This window comes from Sinohyriopsis cumingii, chromosome 12 (assembly GCF_028554795.1).
Source record: "Sinohyriopsis cumingii isolate HCF-2022 chromosome 12, ASM2855479v2, whole genome shotgun sequence".
NCBI classification, from domain to species: domain Eukaryota; kingdom Metazoa; phylum Mollusca; class Bivalvia; order Unionida; family Unionidae; genus Sinohyriopsis; species Sinohyriopsis cumingii.
In genome coordinates this window covers 63,725,533-63,748,921 of record NC_142972.1, presented here as the reverse complement: position 1 = coordinate 63,748,921, position 23,389 = coordinate 63,725,533, and the positions used below count along the sequence as shown (strand labels likewise).

Sequence of the window (23,389 nt, the reverse complement as noted above, 5' to 3'; positions counted from 1 at the left end):
GTACAAAACAGATCTTAGTTATACATTGCATTCTAAATGAATAGTAACATAAATAACTATCAATCAAATAAACAACAGTACTAACAATTATGATATTTACATTCAAAACTCCAGCGTAATGAAATGTATCCGCCCTTGTATTATTGTTTGAACTACCATTTAACATTTAGAGAATAGTAAAAAAATACAAAAAAAAATAAACATTGGGGAAATAAAAACTGCAAAATAATGCTGTCAGGAATTTACAGTTTGCAGATAACCCAATTGTATTGTGAATATGAGCAACTATTTGTATAAACAGTTTATGAAGAAATAAAGCGAATGATTGCATATAAAACAGATGACTAATGAAAAACAGGTAGTACAATTTCGCTAAATTTCGTAACTTGCAAAAGGAGAATTTTGAAGAGAAGGAATCGAGAGATCATGATACAGGAAATGTAAAATAGCAGATATTAAGTGTGATTTAAATCATTAATATCCTAACTCTATTCCATTTTCCGCTGATAGGTTTGTATACACGACACTTTATTATCACAAACTTAGTAAGAACGTCTCATATGAACAACGTGATAAGAATCTAAACGATGTTCCGTTTTCAGAGTCAATTATTAAATTTCTTTACATGACAACACACCTGAGAACAAAATTATATCTGTAAGAATAAAGGAATGGTTTTGCAACGTTAAGAGAAGGCAAACAACCTCTAATATACAACATTTGATCAGATCCCATATCAAAGATGCCCATGTTAATTGTCGATAGACATACATGGCCACTAAAGGAAAAATGGTGAAACCTTGGACGTATTTAAAAATATATCCATGGATGCTTACCAAGTATATTCAGAATATTCATTTATTGCAACTAAACTAGTCTATACTATTAGCTTAAGATAATATAGTTACGATCAAAAATGCAAAATGTAACGACTTGCCCACTGAAACTGGACACTAAGACACAGTGATCTCTTTCAAAAGCGCTCTTAAGACTCGCCTAACTCTACAGCAAGAGCAGACTTAAAGACCTAATAATGTTTCTTTATCTTAAATATTTTCAGTATGTTTTATGTTTTCTATCATAGTAGTATTTATTTTGTGTAATCATATCATAATATGTTCTTTTTTAGCTGTTGTCTAAAGCTGTAGAGCGCTTATACCTTTTAAAGATCAGGCGCAATGCAAAAAACTCGTTGTTATTGTTATTATTATTATTATTATTATTATTATTGATAAGTTCTGATGAATGAATCAGGAACTAGATAAGAGATATTACAAGAAGCAGCGAGTACTTCTTGAAGATAACAACACTATAATTGAATTTCAGGGTTATTAATTGTGAACGTACACACTAGCTGCGTCTGTGGTTAATCTTGTATCTATTTGATGCTTGTAATCAAATTGATATTGGCATCCAAGCAACAGGTAAATATAATGAAAAAAATGTCTTGAAACGTAAAATTAGTTTTCATTCAATTTTAAAAATAGATTAGAAGTACCACATATATGCATATTTTTAAGACAACCTTTCTGTCTTTTAAAGAGTCTGTTTTTTTTTAATTTCAGAACAATAAAACGAAAATGAAAAAAGCAAAAGATATTCAGCACCAAATAATTGTGCAAGGTATCTAACAAAATATATAATTGTTTCATCTATATTCATAGGCAAATCATATAGTTAATTTATATATTTTAAAGACTTAATATAACCACTAACCATGCAACTGGTTTCTTTAAACTGGTGAATATTGCTGTCTTAGGTAAATGAAGATATGCACTGTCGAAAAAATGTCAAATATTTAGTGCCATATGAGGCTATGATTGCTGGAACATAAATGAATGAAATAGTGAGATGGTAACAATAAAGAGTATGATGATCATAATTTTGGAATTGATAGTTTACGTTGCATATCTGAATTAATTTGCTATGTAACTACAATTTGTCGTAATTTAAGCATTACAATGAATTGTCACTTGTACCTGAATGTTATATATGTAGTGTAAGAGGCGAGTAAAGTGATAATTGTTTTTTATTTTATCCTAATATTGTTTTGTCAGCATGTTCCACAAAGTCTAAATATATTTTCGTTTGCTTTGTTTAGATTTCTTTAACTTCAATGCTATGTTTAAAAGTAGAGTGCATAGGTTTGCTTATGTCTTATCGTTTCGTTTTTAGTTCACTTTGATTGATAATTTCAATGCGGTTCTTGACACTATATCAACAATCAGAGGGAAGGAAGACTCTATGAAATATGGCAAACATGAAATAACTGCAGATGTATGAAAAATTAACATACTACTCTGTCTATTGCAACTATAAGACTAGGGAAGTAACCCGGTAACACATATTGCAAGAATCAATAGCTGTATATATTTCAAAGGTTACCATGCTATTTTATATACTACAATCATAGTTTAAGGAACGTAACTCTCTATGAAATATGAAAATATGTAATGCTTTATATGTGTGAATTATTCAAACATATAATACAAATATATGAGGTCATTTCATATACAAATATTGCATGGTTATTTATTTTTCTTAAACTCAAACATATTAACTTGATGATTTTAAATTAGACATGGATTACTGTTAATTTAAGGATAAATATTTGGATATAGAGTTTTTTCAAAAATTGTAAGTACTTATAAATAATTAAAAATGTATTATATAAACAAATGATAACTCATATCACATTAGGTAATGGAAGAATTGTACATATTATCATATAATCAAACTGCGTTTTATTAGTTGTACTGAACACTGATATTTAAAATTCCCACGGAACAAATAAGACAAAATTAACAATTTTGATACTGTGAAATTAGACAGTGCTTTACGTTTTTGGGATGTATATGCATGTTAATCACTGTAATGTCGTATATACTGTTTTTGAAACTTCATTTTCAGTTAATAGAAAGAAACAACTTGTTGAATATTTCAAGAAACTATCAAGAAACTATAAAGAGTTATACCTGGTGAAGAAACAATTCTAAACAGCATACACAAATGGACAATTTCAGATTTCAGATAGCATTGTGAAGTACTTTTGGGACATAACCATTGTGCCATGGTAAAGACGTGATCATGTCGGAATTGTTTTAGTGGATATTGAAAATTAAATAATTCTCATATGAAATGCAAATAACAAGCCATTATTTTCATATCAATAGTAAAAGCTATGGCTTTATACAGACAAAAGGGTAGTATCAATAATTTTCATTTTGATGATCTGTAATACCCAGATTTAAACTGCATACTGTCGAGTAAATATTTCCAGTAAGGTTGCTACTTATAACAAGGGGCAACACAATACAGTATCATAAATGAAGAATAGTTCCTTACAAAGTTCTATCCATAATGTGATGATGTCCTAATTGAAAGTATAATATGACATACTGAAGGCTACTGAAACAATAAGGAACTGCTCGCAAGGTTGTAGATTCCTCACAACCTATTCAGATAAAATTGTTAGAATGGATAATCGGTAGGAATATGTTTTTGGCATACTAGTGATATTGTTTAGTTTACCCAGTTTACTTCTGAAGAAGCCAAGAAAACTTGTGCTAATACATGTGGACGGTTTCAATATGTTCCCATTGTTAGAATAAACGACGTTACACATGTAAGAAATGTTACTACATGTATCCACATTTCGCCAGACTATTCTAAACGAAGGAGGTGTGCCATAATAGTACCTATTGCTACAAATACTATGGGTATCTGTAAGGACGCAAGATTTGAGTGTTATATTTCGGAAATAAATCGGGCGAAGATATTCAGACGAACTACACTTGTTGTTTTTCCGAAGGCAGATGTACCTACAGTTAGTGGCACCGCAAACGGTCAGGAAGTTATGATATTGTGGGACATCGGATGCACAGGCATCATCAAGCAGAGTCTCGTTATGGGTTATTGAACGTTTGGTTTGATTTTTATTATATTCTTGGATCAAATGACTGATTGATGTCCCCATTACAAGACATTAAAACGGTACGTCTTCTATGATATTATCTGTAGAAGCGATGTATATAGACTACACCAAAAAAAAGGGACTAATAATTTGGAAATATAAAGGGTTCTATACTCTTACAGAGTCAGACATTATCTTTTACGATGATGCAAGCAATTTCAACTGTGTTGCACGTCTCACACTGCGTGCTTTCCGCGTTTATCAGTGCATGGAAATAAACCGATTTTTCTAAACTCTTCAGGAAACTAAAAATAAATTCACGGGTAAAGTTCTACGGGACAAAGAAACCCTTGTACTTCGTTTATATATAGAACATAAGTAGTTCGTATGCACAATGCAGCGACAAACACCATGGCTCAACATAAAATAGCATATGAAAACACAGCTATAAAAGCACGGAATATGAGGAAAGATAAAAGTGAAACTGAAACTTAATGTTTATATTACTCAGTCACAATGAACGTCAACAAATCAGGAATACACTCTGCCGGAGCAATCAGCCAGTAGAATTTTGGATCGTCTCTTTGACTCGATCCAGCAGCGATTCGAATTCAAAGTCAGCGCCGCCAAAAAAAATGGTTTGTGCGAAATTTCTGAAATCTCAGCATTAATGCCAAACGTACTTTATTCACCCCAGTGCGAAAGGTGGAACAAGCTGTTTTGTACTGATTGTATAGATCAAAGCAAGTTACCACGTGGAATGGGGAACCGATGATATGCATAGAAGACTTCTTTTCAAACTGGAAATGTGCTAATTCGGTAGTATATCTCACCAAAGTATATTGACAATATCACATAGCTGGTAATGTCCGCACGTTAAGAATATTTGCAACCCCTCAATGTTTACACCAGTTTAATGTCACACTTTTCGGTTAGGTCACTGCCATACATCCTCAGTAACATTGGTGTTATTATAATATATGTAATCAAATACTTTAAACCAACATTGACTCAACTATTGGTTCTTTTTGCAGACATCTCCACACAGCCATCTGGTATGGATCGTAAACATTATCTCGCAGTGTGGTTAATAATTGAAAACATAGGCTTGCATAAATAAATAAACACTTCTTAAGGATCTCATTTCTAAAATCACAAAGCAGTACGAAAGGATATGCTTTGCCTCATTGAAAACCCTCTACCACGCTGCTTACACTCCGCTGACATAATTAGTGAATACCAGATAGCGCTTGCATAGGGGCTAATTGTGTCATGGGGTAGGGGTGAAACCGGAGAGAAGGAACAAAAAAGGCAATCTCGTGAATTTCTTACTACTGATACAGTTGTTAATGGGAGGCAACTCCTGCATACGTGTCCGCACTTCCGTGGTTAACCTCACCTAACATTAATAAGCATTTCTGCTACCTGGATATTTACAGTCGACATTTTGGATAGTATATTACCCCTAGCACTGAGGGCCGATTTGTATGCTGTGAGTGACAACATGGTTTGGGACACTTGACCCCATTGTTTGGCTTATTGTCATGGATTGCTAAGGTCAGTCTAATGTATCCCTTGTTTGTAATTTACGCAACATAACAATTTGCAGGATAACACTTACCTAAAGTTAGCTCGCGTTCTGATCTTTGAAGATTGCATATCAGGTAATAATAAAATCGTCTGATTGGACAGGTCTGAACCCTAGCACCATCATCTGATTAGTATTCATCAGCTTTTTTATTAGCGTCTTACTGGCTTTATAAACAGAAGCGAATACATTGCTATTGACACTGTACAAAATAATACTCATATAACGTACGGGAATGCTAGCCAGTTTTTCTTATATTATGCGCAACTTAGTCAACAGCTTAATGTTAAGACCGGTATTGGCATTTTATGGAAAATTGCACTGTTTGGGTGAAAGTATATTCTTTTATAGTGCTTACAAGATTTATTAGACACATATAGCATGTAGAGTGTTTAGTATACTCTTACACATATTACTCGTCCACTGTTTATATTGCCGCATGTGTGCAAAATCTCAATGTATTTCCTTTCAGCTTTTAGTTTGTCATGTTTGGTTATTTAAACTTGGATAAGGTTGCATATGAAAAATGGTATAGCCATTTCAGCATGTGCCCTTAATACATCTTCGTCAGATTTACTAATCAATTCTCCACATCTGATCAATATGAGGATGAGATTAGGTTCTATATCACCCCTTCAGATAACGAAATCTAATTTATTTTATTTTAACATAAGATACATTAATCCAAATATATGTGTCCAATGTTTTAGGCCCATTGCTTTGACACTATGACAGTTCACCATTTTCTCGTTATCAATGTAGAACAATGATAAAGAAAACAGTCTAAGATTTTCAAGTTTGACAGGAAAGTATACAGATCTTATTTACATCCGAATTTGAGCACGTCCCATTGTTTATAATGAGTTTTCCTGGGCAAGATAATTAAAGATGAGGTCGATGGTTCGCACAGTTGTATGAAATCTTTATGAGATGAGTTTAAGAGTATAACTGTATTATTGTTTTTATTTATATTCCAAAGTCTAAATTCATAAATACATTTACAGGTTACGGACCTTCAAATCACATATGGATTGTTCGGAAATCTATTACATGTTTAGGAGTTACATTACATGAATTATCCCCATACTATCATAATCGTTACAGGATCGTCCACTATTTAAATGAATTTTATAAAAGAGACTGCTATATCAGATGGGATCAATCCTGACATCCAAATATATGCAGCTGATGATAGTGTAATGTCTCAATGGTTATGTTCTAGCGCATGGTCAAAAGGTGGGGGTTACTATAAATATTCAGATATAATTAATCATTTGATCGATGTTTTCTCACCTGTCACAGAAATTGATATATTTGAACGTTTATGTAAGAAACAACCAAAATGTATTTAATATCAAATAGTATAGCGATACGCTGATTACAATAGGATTCCCATACGCTTTATGCAAGAGTAAGAATGGCAAGAGTAAGAAAGGTCGTTTGATTACCATGGTCTTTTGGTATAAATATATAATAAATATGTACTACTTGCTACTTGTATGAATGCTACTGTGTACTGAAAGATGGAACTGAATGTCTGTGAAAAGTACTTTATTCTTCGTCATTCGTTGTATTTTTCTTAATTTTTGGCGCGTCACAAATACATCTGATGAAGAGAATAATAATCGGGAAATACTTTAGTACTAGATCTAGATAAGATTAGAACAATTCGTTGAGTAAGTTTACTTGAGTAATTAGCTCATATTGGTTGCATTCGGAGTCTCATTGTGAAAAAGACAATAATATCCAACCTGGCCGAAGAGACCACTTTATAGAAAGAATAACGCAAGGGAAGGACAATTATTACATTGGATAGGAGAGTAGGATTATCATGGTAGCACGAACATAAGAGGTGTGGTTACACGACAAATGGAACCGACAATAATTTCTGGAGTGACACATCATAGACATTAGAATAGTATTTACATATTCATGTATATACGTATTTATGTATTTCTCTATATATTCATATCTTTATGGAAAAAGAATTGGACATAAACATATGCATTATAAAGACTGAATTACCAAAACGATATTCTTTCTTTGATCATTTATTTGGAAACTTACCTTTCCGGAATTTCCCAGACTCAGTTGATGAGTTCTAAATTCAGCAGAATCACTGAAAGAAAAGACACTTTGTTCATTATTCACTTGGTTGATGTGTGTGCCATAGATATAAAATGTTTATTAGCCATGTTTGTATACATATAAATATATATCTACATATAGAACATTTATATAAAAACAGAAACATATGTTGATTACTTTTCAATATAATCTTACATAATTTTACTAGTGTGTGTTCTTCAAATAAATAACAGAAAAGAGTGAAGACAAAATGCTTTGTAAAATTTAAAAAATACTTTATTTCCCATGAATACAAAGTGAAATATGAGAAAAAATAGTTACAGTATTGCATATTAAATCCAAATATAATCAAAGAATTGAAGACACGGGTTCTAATATTAAATAGCCCTGAATAAAATTCAGTTCAGGTCCCGAAGAGATCGAAAATTAAAGGCGATGCCGTGTCTCGTATGGTCTGCGAAGTGCTGGTGTCTCAAGAGTCTCTTCGTGAATCGCATACATATTATTTCAGGTCAGGATTCAGTATAAATTGCAATTGATGTCTTTATCCAAGTATTTGTAATAGCACTTTTGTATTTCCAGAGAGAATAATCACTCAAATTCAATAATTTCAGGAAAATAAAATTCAGCCCAAACCGGTCACATCATCTTAAAACTTAAAGTGCTAGATGTTAAAGCACGACTGGTAAAATCCTTGCAGTCAAAAGATAATATAGATCTCTGCTTGATGCCAGGCGACAAATTAGCATTTTCAAAAAGCAACCATTACCTAATGTAAACTAACATTCTAGATTGTTCAAATGAGATTCGTTTACTTACAATACAACAGTATATAAAATTCAATTTGGAATCTTCAAAATCCTGACCTAAAACAAAATGTTATCCTGAATTAAAATTAGGTTAATTATCTCATAAACATAGAATGTAATGAAGCGATTATGTGTCTCTTACATAAATAAAATAAATAAAAGTCACTCAGGTCAATCAGAAACGAACTCACTTTTGGACAAGGTCAAGTCCTGCAAATAATGTTACATTGCAATAACAAGTAATGAAGCAAAAATAAATTTGAAATTAACAAACGAATCATTGTTAAATATACATAACACATAAGGAGATTCCACTGTTATCGCGAGTCTTTAACAGTAGCTAAAGAGTGGTTAATTAGCATGTAGTTATTAGTCGTATTCTACATGCTATGTAGTGTCAAACTGGACAATCAGCGACACAATGCTGTGTAAAGAAGTTATACAATCTTAAAATACAGCGGGGCCCTACGGTTAGCAGTGTGTAATATACAATTCGGATTTAGGTCACTTATCGGTATTATCTTGGCCAAAGCCTTCTTCACCGCTCTGATTTCTTTCCCAAATAAGGATTTTTCCACAAATGTCTAAAACCCTTTCGCATAGGTACCTCAGGGTATATTTTATGTTACTACGTTGTGGTGTGATAGTCTTAGTCCCTAATCCCTTCTTCTATTGATAATCTGAACGTGAAGTATAATTGTTTGACACTCTTGCTGATTTCAGAAGCAATGAATTAGTTTCCAGTTAAACCAATTACCGAGTTTTACTGGGAAAAATGACTTATAACCATAACAAACATATTTTGAGTGAATTTTTAAATTTCGAACGATTGTGTGTTGTTTGGACCGGATATTACGTTAATTTAGACGTATATTGATTGCGGCATTTAATAATTTCACGGCCAAGAACTCTTACAGGGACAAGTGCGTCCATGTTAATTAACAATGGTAAATTGTCTCCACTTTGTTGAGTCAATTATTGTGCAGCATAATCAACAGGGCAAGCAACTAGTTTGAAATTGTCGGCCAGGTCCACCTAATCGTAGTACCAGAAAACCCTGGATGTTTTTGGCATTGCATTCTCAGACCGGGTCTTTTCGCATGCTAAGGCAATTATTCCAAGCTGGCTTTGAGTTTGTTTTAGTACATCAGAACAGCAGATTTAATGTAACTGATCCTTACTAAAATTATATTCCAGTGTGTTCTTTACATTTCATAATTTGTCGACAAATATACGTCATCAAGAGGAAAGAATCGCAAACGATTACGGCGCCAATGGTCGGCACACTCCAAAACGGCATCTAAATTTGATCTGAAATTTAACCGCCAAAGACAGTATTGCACATATCTTTATTCAAGTTGAATACTGAATTTCATCTGCGGCGAACAATGACATTGGTACTTTGTATGTTGTAACAATATCGTCTCCATCTATCAATATGGGGAATGATAAAAAGACACCAAGATGTCACTTATTATTTTCTTATTTCCATCATTCTACCCAATCAGCCTTTAAACCCGTTTAAAAAAAGCAAGCATGATCCTACACGTGCTTCTTTAAGAAGTAAAGTTAAGGTTGATACAAACCATGATAAGAGGATGGAAAACAAGTCCATCGTTTGCTAATGTTAATACCGTATTGTTTACATCATAGGTTGAATACAATCATCTTGACTTTGACGTTACCAAGCCTGGTGATAAAGGCAATGTATGATCTTTATATCCACGCATTCATTGTTTGCATTATCAACTGCACTGAGGGGCACTTTAATCAATTCATTTCCATTCATAATAAGGCTTATACTCCTTTGATTACCTGATTTGTACATTTCCATAACATATCCGTGTCAATGTAGCTTTGGTTGATGTAACCGAAACACCAGTCTCTAATTCAAACGATTCCACTGATTTTGACCACTTTAGTGCAACAGCTCCTGACAGCTTCAAAACGTTATCTTGAATATCCACCTTAAACGTTTCAATAATCTAGTTTGATATTGAAAGATAAGTAGCTTGTACCGGTTGACTTCAATAACAACCCCGCTATTAAACTCATAAAAATTTGCTTTGAGGGCAAAACGTGTCAGATCATCGTCTGCTTATATTATTAATATACATTTCGTATACAGGTATGCCTACGCTCCAGGCAACAAGGTAACATCAAGAAGAATGATTCGTGCTGATGAAATCTGATACGCATGCAAAACTGTATCAACTAAATGTACGCATATGGAACCGTCCAGCAAAGTTTGCAATAGGAGCGTTGGAAATAATACAGCCGTTTTCGTCCAGCGCCACGGGTTAAATAAATTGACTTTGTGTGAAAGCGCGTATGAATAAAAATATCATAGAATTCAAGGCCGTACATAGTATGCGACCCAACGAGTCCCAGGTCATGTTTATTAACCGTGGTTAACAATCATAGTTTACCTTGTGCTTGGAATGATGGCTCAAGAGTCTTTGACTCCATGTTCATCCTCAATATAGACATATCGGAATTGCTTGACATACTTTATTATAGCGAGTAAACCAACATTGGTTAATGGAACCGGGCCTTCTGCAACGTGTACAGTGCCACTGAAGATCTCTGTCTGAGCTTATTTCGCGCGTAGTCTCGTGTAGTCGATAATCGTTTCTTCATTTTGGAGATGATATGCAACCTTTTTCATAGCCATCTCTAATGCAGCTTCTACAACCCTAAACTCAGCGGTTTTAGCAACAGACATGAGTCTCAGCCCCTAACAACGTTGGAATGACCGCGAAACGAATGGAAATATTCCAACAATCTAACGAATTTTTGCACCTTTAATGTGTTTCGCTTTAATGTCATTACAGTGTTCGCGTGTTTGGCCACATTAAGATGATATATTTGTGTCTGGGTGAAACACTGAGTGACAACTCCAGTTAACTTTGTAGAAGTAAGCTATTTTCTGAAGCTGGTTTGCATAAACCTATCCTTAACTTCAATATATGACATTATTATTTAAAAAGTAACATGATATATTACTAATAGTTTTGTTTACTAGTTAATCACTGCTGCGTCATAAGCTGAAACTACTTGTCTACCAGTCTGCGTAAAAAGTCCCTTGTGTTTTAATGAAAATTAATAAATGAGTTAAAACATAGCTAAATATTTCGCTTTGAGAAATATTCAGACCCGTGTCAACATTTTGTTGCCGGGCTATGATTTAACATAATTTGTCATATACACGTGCAAAATAAGTGTTGTCGAAATTACGGACTTATCCCTGATGCAAATTAAATCTTGCCCATCCATGCAGACATGTTTTGGTCCGCTGATATCTTGTTTTTATATACCTGCCATGAAATCTGACGAACTTATAACTTTATTGAACTTGTGGTCCTGTGATATGACGGCGGCGACGTACCTCACGAACTCATAAATGCTAACAAACCAAATTGTACAGCCTTTGAATGGACTATCACAAGAGTCTGCAAAGGTAATTATGACGTAATGACTATGATGTCTCGGGCCCAATCAGCACGACAAATGACATCACTGTCAGTCGGTTGTCGGTATAGCCTGACCGTGTATTGGCTCCTAAATAGGCTAAGAATTATCTCTACAAACCCTGAATATATACCTTGGAACAATCGCATAAATAATCAATCATGAATATCATTTAACAGCTTATTCTCCACGCACAAAAATGTCAAGGATGCTACTCATGTTTTTAATTTTATAAGCGGCGTCACTGGAAATAACTCTGTCAGGCATAACAGCGCGTTGTGCGTCTAAAAAAGCATTTGGTGTAAGTTCATGCCGTAAATGATCGACATGATCAGCGTGTCAAAATAGCGCCCACATGCAAAACCACATGACGGATCGGTCGTTACTCAATATGTCGAGTCCAATATTTCCGGCAATGTAAACGTCACTAATACGTTGGACTCTACACTCTGCACATTTTAATGTTTCTGGACCAGACAACACACTTGATGAATTTTAGGACGCAGTCCAAAGTATTGTTCCATTTATACTTATTCGCTGTCCCAGACGAGGTCGACGATGATTCCGTCGTTTTGTCAGATATAGTAGTTTAAATGATTTATTGGAAACCCAATTATGTCGTCTGTGCGATGCATTTTATTCATTTTTCTGTAGGGCTCCAAACTCAATCTTTCCTTAATATTCGCATACATTATTGCGGATATAACTGTAAATTACGCACGTGTATTACATAGTTATTTGATTCTGAATAGTCGGAGGAAGCACGAATAATTCTGTATAATTACAGCCGGAATCAAGCATAATTTCATTTTTATACGGACAGCTTGTCCTGCGGTACCTAAAGAGGTTCTGGTGCTAAAGAATAATCGTTATGACCGGGACTAAACTTAGGTCAACTTCATCAAAGTACTTGCCGTAACTGTTTTAATTGTTATTCGTATGTATTTGTTTCACGTCTATGTGGGGGGGGGGTCAAACCAACGAGAGTCATCAACGACCATGCATACAAATGCTATGATGTAACACATTTGGGACATGTAGGTCGTATCCTTCCAATAGAGGATTTTTGGCGTAGCGTAGATAAAACTCCTTAAGGATATGCTCCCATCGGTACCACATTTTGGAAATAATTATTGCTCAGTGTTTGATTTCTCACTAATTCCACCGCTGGTAAACATTATATATATATATATATATATATATATATATATATATATATATATATATATATATATATATATATATATATATATATATATATATATATATATATATATATATATATATATATATATATATATATATATACATATATGCATGAATGCCACGTTCGCATTGACATATCCTACCCTTGTTCTAAGTGGCGATCATCTCTGTAATAGAGGGTCCACGCTAGTGTTCATCGTCAACCACCTCTACAATTGCAGCCATCTTGGTGCAGGTATGAATATCGAGATGATGCTGTTCTGCTGCTTCGAAAACTTGTTTTAATGTGAACTGTGTCGACTATACAGAAGATCGTAACATTAAATGCATATCAGCGTTTCATAGTCCGCTTGCTATTCGTAACTCACACCAACGCGCGAATTGATTTCGCTGATTCACGGTCTTCATGTTTATTTATAATGGAAAATCATTATCTAATTTATAAATAATTATTGTATATGGTTTTATATTGTCATGATCAGAAAATGTAATGGATTCAATCCTGCCTAGTATTGCATTCACGTATTATCATTTTCCTCAACGATATCGTTGGGACTTCAAACAACAGTAGGTTTTATACCTTCGTCGGCGCGCACATTATTACTCTCAAACAGATATGTATGGTCTTCAAAGCTGAGTACTAGATTTACTTCACGCACCTCTTATAAAGAGTGATTGAGCACCATACTCATATACGTGTGATGGTATATGAATTAATATAATAAAATCGAATTTATCTATTGTACTTTTCGGAGATCATCAACCAGATATATTTTAGCGATACAACGATACGATTATTAAACTCAGGCCTTCGTAGATAACCATGCATGTTCTTTCCAAGATCATGAAGTTGGCTTGGTAGCTTAAATAACTTATCTTCCAACGTGATGCCAGACCGATTGGCTTCAAGTAATGTAACAAATTCAATTCGTATATGAAATAAAGTAAAACGTGGTGAAATGATTTTAAATGTCCGCACAAAACTGTGACAATGACTTCCGAGAATATAGCACTGTCTTGGATTCTGCAGCGTTATATTTCATTTCAAAATTGAAGTCGAGTATGAATGCAATTATTATATTATTACTAAATGTATGTTTCTAATTGATTTCGTCATTGCTACATTTACTGTCTCTCGTGCCATATTCACTAATGATTTCATTTTATGCGTAACTGTGTTCGCTCACTAATGCTAGTGTCATCATATAAAACGTTTTTGTATACAATATCATTCAATGTTTTATAAATTTGATCGATTATACGTCTTTGCTTTTAAAATGCATGTTATTAACTAGATTGATTTAATAAGATGCTCATGATACGCAAAGAAAAGAAATGATACATCTCTTGAACCTCTCGGCTAAATCTGTATGATGCATTAAGCAACATAGTGATTATATAGTTATGTGAAGTTACAAATACATCATCGTTCACGTATCATGACCCCTTAAATACCATCATAACTCCCTTCAAAATGCTATAAGCACACATACACGCAAGAACACACAGACACACACATGGCCTGATTGAAACATTTACATATAGATAGGTTATATGTGTATTACAATTACAATAATAGCCTGTTCACCACACAAGCGCTGATACCAATCATGACAATTATAAGTGGAGAGTGGGCAGTGAATAAGGGGTGGGATGATAATCGCTGCTTGTGTGGAATACTCATAAGGCCTTTGTCCTCCCTTCACGCAGAAAGTTTATATGAGGAACCTATTTGATAGAGTTAAAGGTGTGTACAGAAGTTTGTAATGGAGACAATTATAAGGCGTGTATAAGCCTTCCAAAGAAATCTAGTATTCCTCCACCCATTGACAAATCATTGGCCATTATTGAAATCACTTCCGAATTGATGTATTAAATCACTGTATCACATATTAATATGGTATATACTTTATAGATAGGTGATGAAGTTTGTTTTATATTGAAAGCAAACGTTTACAAAATTCGGCGAAAACAACAACGCATATGCTGAATGTTGTAATCCTAACGACTTGTTAAAACTATCTCTAAAAGCGTATGTTTGAAATTATTAATGCATTTTTACAATAAGATACATTTAAATGAAATTAGATAAGTTAATTTTAAAATTAGCATACCCATATATTTCTCATGATATTCGTTCGAAACGTCTGGTGCAATCACGAAAACACCCAGGGCAAAGTCTGCATACGGTATCGCAAATCGAGTTACATCTTGCTAAAGATATATGTATGCAATTACTATGATAAAACGTTATATTACGTACAGGTGGATACGATTACTCAATAAAAGTAACTTAATGATGTGATGTGATCCGTAGAGATACAACGGACATATTTGTTTAAGGTGTCTTCATTCGACAAACATTACAATATAAATATTTATTTGACAGACGGCAATGACAAGAGCAAACTATATGAAAGTTTATGTACAATCTTTAAGAGTTATTTTCACTAAACAATATAGCTTGTAGTATTGTTTTGTTTAACAGTGGGTCCACACATGGCGTATGTTTTGAACGTGTAATGAATACAAAAATGCTAGAACATTATAATATATTGGGTGAGATTTCAAGTTAAATTAAACTGTATTAAACAGTATTAGGTTGAATATACATTGCATGAGAAATACAACTAACTTTCGATCATAAACTGTTTTAGTTTGAGAGATATGTGCGCCAAATACGGTTTAGAATATCCTGTAAAACAAAACGTACTTCCATGTGAAAGCTGATTATAGAGATATAAGTGTCAAGGACAAAACTTAGCATTATTAAGTAAGACATTTTGAAGTATTCAGCTTGATACATGCATTACATCATGTTGATCGACTTTGTCTCGTAATTGGATGGGGACCAACACATCACGAGTAGAAGTAGCTTCATTTCTATTTTTTAATCTCCTTTCTGTTTTTGTTATTTTGTACTGTGTAGAATTAAAAAACTTACTGTCTTAATGGTATTGTCTATGGGATGACATTGATGATCTTGCATTTAATTATGATTATTACAACTTTACGACAATAATGCTTTTATTTGAACGTCATTAATATTATTACATTGCATTGTATATGGTATGATAAAGTTCGTGTTTCTAATAAAATACTAACAAGCAATGGTCAGAGTATTAACTGAGTTGTTTGCTTATATTTGTTCTGCATGGGTTGTAAAGAGTCTCTGAAACGTGGGGAATCATTAGGTGTCAAGAAGTTGGTTACCTGTATCTACTGGCATAGGCTATGATGAGTAATGTTTATTTGTATGTAATATCTCATGTAGGAAAAATAACAACTGAGCCTGGTGAATGACATTGTGAGTACACACATCAGACAATGCACGGGAAATTCACCATATAAGTTTCATTGGAAAACAACACTCGAGCGATCTCAATAATAGCTGCGCTCGCTAATCTTAGAAAGACTGATTCACTGTTCCATTAACCCTAGGACTTTATTATTGCATGTTCATTATATTACGGTGTGAAGTCTTATTACTCTTTTTTGTCCACTTGAGGCTGAGCCTCTGAGTTCAATCATGACATTCACACTTCCGTTGTCAATGTATATAGCGATTGTTCTCAGACAGCACGTCACGCAATTGCATTTATGTCATGGCTATGACCTGAACGTTTTACGCGAACTAATGGATTTGGTCGGTTATTGGAGACCAGTCCTATATCCAACCGTCTCTCACGACTACAATAATTATATCCAGGGAAATGCTGTTCACCAGGACGTTTGCTTTACCGTAACCAGGGAAGCGTTGCCAAGTCAGCAGCGATATCACAGTCAAGTTGATTTTGAAACTAGATGGTTTCATGACTGTACATTAGTTTGTTCCATGTTTCAGAACTCGGCTCGTGCGCTGATAGCTGGCCAGGCCTGTTTGTGAAATCTCGGTTGTTGCACCATCCACGTACGATCGTCAGATGTACTGAATGGTTTAAGAACGCTTTAGTCGATGTAGTCATCACTTATCTTGTTCCATTATTGACGAAGAGTAGTTGATTCAGAGCATAATAATTGTGTCGTGTACGAAGATACGATGCTTGACCGGTGAAACAGCGTCGCCATAATATTTTCCCGGGGCCGTCACAAAATCACAGACGTGATCTATGTGACACATCGTTGCAGATAAATGGCTAAAGAGACTTGGTAAAATTATGACATGTTGATGATATTTCGTTGGTTTAACGCTTATGGCCTTTCAAACATTTGCTAGGCATAATTTGCTGTTAACATGTCGTGGAATGGTGTTTAAAATATGTTTGCTGAAGCCAGGTAGACTTAAGTGTTGAAGCGCGCAAGTATCGCCTCTCTTTGAATTCAAATGTATCAATGAATTTAACAACCGCGATACATATAGACTATAACAAAATGTATGCGATGTTATAGTTGACGCTGCTGATTAACAGAAATTCCTGCAGTATCTCGTTATATAGGTGCCAGATAACATGTCAAAGATAAGTTATAGTGGAGACAGACTGAATTAAGATAGGTCACATTGGGCATGGAACAAACATTCGTGCAGATGATTAAGCCCGGGCGCTTAACTGCAGACCATGTAAAGAAAACGATGAAAACTTCCACTGCCGTGATTGGAAGAAAATGAGATGCACGAATTCATGAAAGGATACTGGAGATACAAGAAAGTTTCGATGAGGCGGCTACCAAATTTCAACAAGAACCACTAACCGAGTCCCAATGAAATTAACACTAGCTCAACAAATTAAATATCCGGCACTTCAGCTTACCTTTCACAATCCTCATATGTCGATCGAATTTCGGAACAATTACTAAAAAATCTATAGAATCATGGGTGTAGAAAAGATCATGGAAAAAAAAATAATTGTATCCGTTTACATACAAAGTCTTTGCAAAATCTTACGAGGTTTGTTCTATTCAGCACAATTTGTCTCCATGGGAGGGTATGTCTCCTGAAGAAGAATAGTAAACTCAAGCGGAAGGAAGTCCCCCACCCCCAGCCAACCACGTGGTAATTTACTCTTAATTATTCAGAGAATGCCCGTCAATTTTCCTTGCCAAAACCCCAAGTTGATGTTCCTTCATTTTCTCCTTCTTGACCAGACAGAGCTCGGGTTGGATCGCCATATGGTGACTTAGACAATACACCTATGCATTAGAAATGGATTTGGTATTTAACAAAATGACAGTTGTATTTAAACGTGACATAACAATGCGTGTTATTAAATTAATAGAACCCGTTTGTGCGGCATATTACGAAAATTATCTAAGCGATGTCTTCTAGACAGTGGATGGGGCTGCAGTTGTTTTTAGATTTATTTCGTTTATCATGACTTCTCGGACATTTCAAAGATTGTTTATCCGTCTCGTTTAAAATTTATAATAGAAAACGTTGCAATAATTGACCATACCTTTGTTCTTTTCCAGTTTCTGACATTCGATCAATGAACCATATAAACTCTTTTCGTACTAGTGACATATCTCCATGATTGGATTAAAGAGATAGATTTGGCATCCACTGTTCTTATCAACGATGGAGTTCAATCCATCGATTGTAATGAGCTAAGCTAATTTTCGTTACGAACAAATTGCACAGATCATTGTTATTTTACATGTTATCTTATATGGATATTGTGTTCACCAAAAGTCCAATTACATATAAATATTCTCTAGGTGTTGTCAAATTCACTCCGTCATATTCCAGTTGAGTCGATACATCCAGACACCAGAGAGCCAGACACAAGTGAAACAATTTTCCGAGTAAAAGTGACACAAAATTCGGTATTTTGCTTCCTAAATAAAGTACATATATAAATGAGCATGTGATATATTCAGAACGAATCGGTTCTATATCGCAGTTCTCTACTTTCGTCAGCTACCACTAACAAATGATAATGATTGATATTCACGAGAAACGTTTACAAACCGCATCCAAAGACATTCCAACATGTTTGTTCCTAAATTCCGTTTTCATCCTCAAACTATGTTTGTATTTGAGAGCAAAGAAGCATGAACGTAATTAGATGCGAACATATACGTATATGTGGTACTAATCTAAGAAGGGACGATAGAGTTAAATTTAGTTAGTTGTATCGTGATCAGAATATGATTTTTCTTAAAATTGATAAATGATTATCAGCAGAAACTACATACAACTTAATTGATACAGAAGCAAATCTAAATAATTATTACGTCATTAGCAAGTTGGTTTAAATCAATGAAGAAATAAAATATAAGAAAATCTATATTTTTATATAATGTTGTGTATTTACTTATTCGTGTTTAGACCTTTCCAAAGAAATTCCATAAGTCCATTTTTGACTCTTTCAGAACTAAAATGCAATGGTACACATAACATGTCAATAACATATGTGTAGTCATACTGGTTTATAGTAAAAGACTATTCAAGCAAACGTTAGAAGGTCCGTTCATCACTTGTGCTGGCTGAAATTATATGCTTACTGTTAAATAAAGAAACATATTTACATGTTATGTTTCTTCAATGGCAAATCATCTTGCAGAAGATCTAATTCTAACTATTTTGACAGCATTGGGATATTCACACTCGGACAATATATTTTACTAATTTTATACACACTAGTTTGATTTGTGTTTTTTTTTTTCCTTTTGAAATATAATGTATCAGTCATTTAACTGTATCTTTAATTCATGGTATTTAACTTGAAGGAGAAACAGAGTGTCCCGTAACTAGTTCGAAAGTGTTAAATGTTAGCTTATATTACCTCTTGTGATGGCATGACCTTTCGTCTCATATAATGTTTGTATTCCATATAATTAACTATTTTAAAGCTTACACTCAAGAGTTTACTTGTTAATACAGACATACATATCCATGACATTAGAGTGCTGGAGTAAACGAGATGTACCGGCAGTGGGGTTACATTATGTGGGGGTGGGGTATATATTCTAAGCTGCAGTATTCGAAATATTTACTTATTTTGCTAATGTTTGTTGTGTACCATATATATACGTATACCTTAATTGGAAACGAAGGCTATGATATATTTTGTGTTGTTATATATCCACATATTATCACTGTATAATGTTGCAATTCAATGCATGTCGAGTAATCTACAGTCTTCCACATGAAGTGGTGAGTCTAGTCCACGTGTTCTGTTCTGGCAACATGCTATTTACAGCTTGAATGAACATTGCGTGCATTGTTAAATCAAAGTAACGTTTTGATTTTGCTTTTAAGTTTATGTTTCGCTTTCGAAGAAAATGTCATATTTTCTTTCTTAAAGGTTCATCAAACATTTCTTGACACATTATATCACATATTCCTGCACTATATATGCAAACTCCTTTCGCTCAGAAGTACTTTTGAAGTGATTTTGAGTCATATATAATAGTTGGTTATAACCAGATTACAATAGTCATATTTAACACAACAAGAGCAAATAACCTGTCCTTTTATCAACTAGAGCTGTCAGAATAAGATAGTGTTCAACATGTTTTGCATTTTTAAGTGAACACTTCAAAATGACAGTTATTGGGGTGTTATTTACATTATTTTGATATCTAATGATTACTGTGACCAAAGTCAACAATAACAACTGCCTAATAGAGACAGGGTAGCGAGGAGACGTATAAATATACCAGCAATTGTTGGCAGTTCATAACAGGGTATCATAACTCCATGTCAGATATCTCATAAGTGTCAAAGTGTCACAAGATTACTTAACCCGACATATTGTCTAATTTGCGTGATCAGTTGTTGTTAATGTTTAGATTTTGGCAACATATGGTTTTAAGCTCGCTTTAATGTACCCCATAATTACTTAAATGAATATAACACTAATATACAAAAACCATTTTAAGATATAGAGAATATGGTTTCAGAAACCCGAATGGGTCGACCTTATCTACCCCATAGAGCCACTGAGGAAAATTGTGGTGGTAATCTGATCTGTTTTCAGCTTTATCATGAATTTAAAAAATTAATTTGACAAAACGAAGATATAAGCTTTATTTACTCTTCGTTTATTTCTCTAATCATACACATAGTAGCAACGTTTTAAGAAAAATGTTAGAAAATCAACAGTATTAAACATTACACTTTTTCTCTTTTTACCTTATGCTACCACAAAATTAACATTTGCAGTTAGCGAGTGTTGTTAATATAAAGAGGCGCCCTTGCATATCATGGTAAAATAATGGTTTGAAAACATATTATCGAGTTTTAGTTTTATTCTGAGATCGACCTCACACGAAGATTTGTTATTAGGTCCGATGCATTCTGGGGAAATCTAAAATCATGCATGATCTCGAGAAGCGTTTCTAATAGCCAGAATATATAATATCACCTACAGGTATACTTAGCCTATAATTTGAAGCCGTATTTGTTGAAATGTTGACGCACACTCGTTAACTCAATTGATTACGGAAATATTTTGCACGTATAAGTTCCGTCACTTGAGTTCGAAAATATGGCACAGATATTTTTGCTCCCGATTGCAGTCTACGTCTAGTAAAATACAAATATGCTAATTTGCCTAACCATAAACTTATCAACATAGTAAAGAATTTATTTATAAATAAACAAAAATTAAAATATTTAGTGATATAGAATGTTTTGACGTCTCAAGCACTTGGTTGAAGCAGTTAGAATACACAATGACCTGAAAGACAAGAGTTTTGCGTGTTTTAGAATGTTAACCTAGCTTTAAAAATGTTAGTCATATCACAACGATTCTGAATCCTGGAGGTTTTTGCTGATATCTAGCATTTAGAAGTCGTGCTGTAGACATGTACCATACCCAGTCACATTATCTGACCACAGTCCTAAAACTAACTTCTTAATGTTGAGTGATTCGTATGGATCGGCTGGGGTTCTAACCCGCGACCTTCGTCATCCAAGGTGGAAGCTCTAACCACTTAGATCACAGAAGTGGTCGACCTGTAAAACAAAAAGATTATGTGACCTAAACTTTCCATTTGAACACATCTAAATAGTGGTGCAGACAGTTTAATGGTTAGGAGTCCTCCGTCTCCGTTTGCAGTGCGCAGGTGCGAAATCAATTTCGATGTTCTTTAACAAGAACGCTAAACTATTCCGCAGAAAAAATACCAAGTCTTGGACAGGACTTTTAGAAAATAATATTACTTTTGGGCGCATATGACCACATATTCTTGTTATATAAAAAAAACTGTTTGTATATACTAGTATATTCTACTAACGTTATTTATACTAAAGGCTTTGCAAATTGAAGCGATCACAATGTATACTCGATCCAAAATCAATGTTTTGTGAAGTCCCATCATGCAAAATGAACGTTGCCAGAATGGTACTCATTATTATATATGACAGTTGTCAACTCTGAATATGCCACGGTCCTTGGAAATTTTTGATTAGCAACAACACAAACTAAAGCTTAGTCCATTGCCGGCACATGTAACTTTGGCATGTTGTTGAGGATTAGTATTGTATCCAGTCATCAGAAGAGACGCTAGGATCGCCGTGAAAACGAACGTAATTGGTAGTAATATCTGCATTGAAACTACTGATAGTTTTATATATAGTCCTTGTGTATATTTTGTTGACAACAATACAATTAAGAATTTAACATGTTTGGGTCCTTGATAAAAGCAAGTTGCCAGAATGTTACTTGCCACAAGTACTAAAATGGCGAGAGGATTTAGTAATCGTTTTATACCGTCTGATTATTGATTCAATGTTTCATAAATGTTCTTTGGATCAGTTTTATTTTACCTTAAATACAACAACACTTTAACGATCATGATACATATTATAAGGATTAAATCCCAATATGCATCACTGTTTCCTTGATCTTGGCTAATATACGTAAGCAAAATCTTCCTTCTTAAAGATAGATATGCATACAGAACGCGAGTATACGATTGCAGACATTCAAGACCGGTCTTACTGCTTTCCTAATTCGACTGATGAGAATAATATAAAGTGTTCAAACCAAACCCTGGTTACGGTGTTACCATATAAAATATTTAAATTACCTACACCTATATTGCCCGCGACAATGTCTCTAACATAACGGTCAGGCGCACATTATCAAAACTGTAGGAAGTTGAGACTGTTTCAGAGATAAATAAAGTTTAGATATGAGTGAATGTAAATAATGGCACCATATGAGCACTCACACGTCGCCAAGGCAAACTGTCACAATCCTGAAACAAATATTAAGATCATTATATATGGCACTAAATTATATTGCAACAACAAATGCATTTACATTTCACTGTAGTCAGCACAATTGTTTCAAACAACCATTTTTCAGCTAATGGAATAATACAATTATAATGCTCCGTCACCCATTACAATTTTCCAGCAATTTT

The 23,389-nt window shown here is 34.1% G+C and overlaps 1 protein-coding gene across 2 annotated transcripts in view; it reads right to left on the bottom strand.

Moving 5' to 3' along the window:
• Positions 1-15,279, bottom strand: part of LOC149786591 (uncharacterized) — a 95,083-nt gene extending 79,804 nt beyond the window's left edge. Inside the window, exons 1-2 of one of the 2 annotated variants that reach the window (XM_089977091.1) lie at positions 15,190-15,279; positions 7,569-7,620 (exon numbers count right to left, since the gene is read on the bottom strand). The gene's annotated coding sequence lies outside the window, so the exon portion shown is untranslated. The remainder of the gene's footprint in view (positions 1-7,568; positions 7,621-15,189) is intronic. The other variant, XM_089977090.1, reaches the window with a different exon arrangement.
• Positions 15,280-23,389: the final 8,110 nt, after the last annotated feature.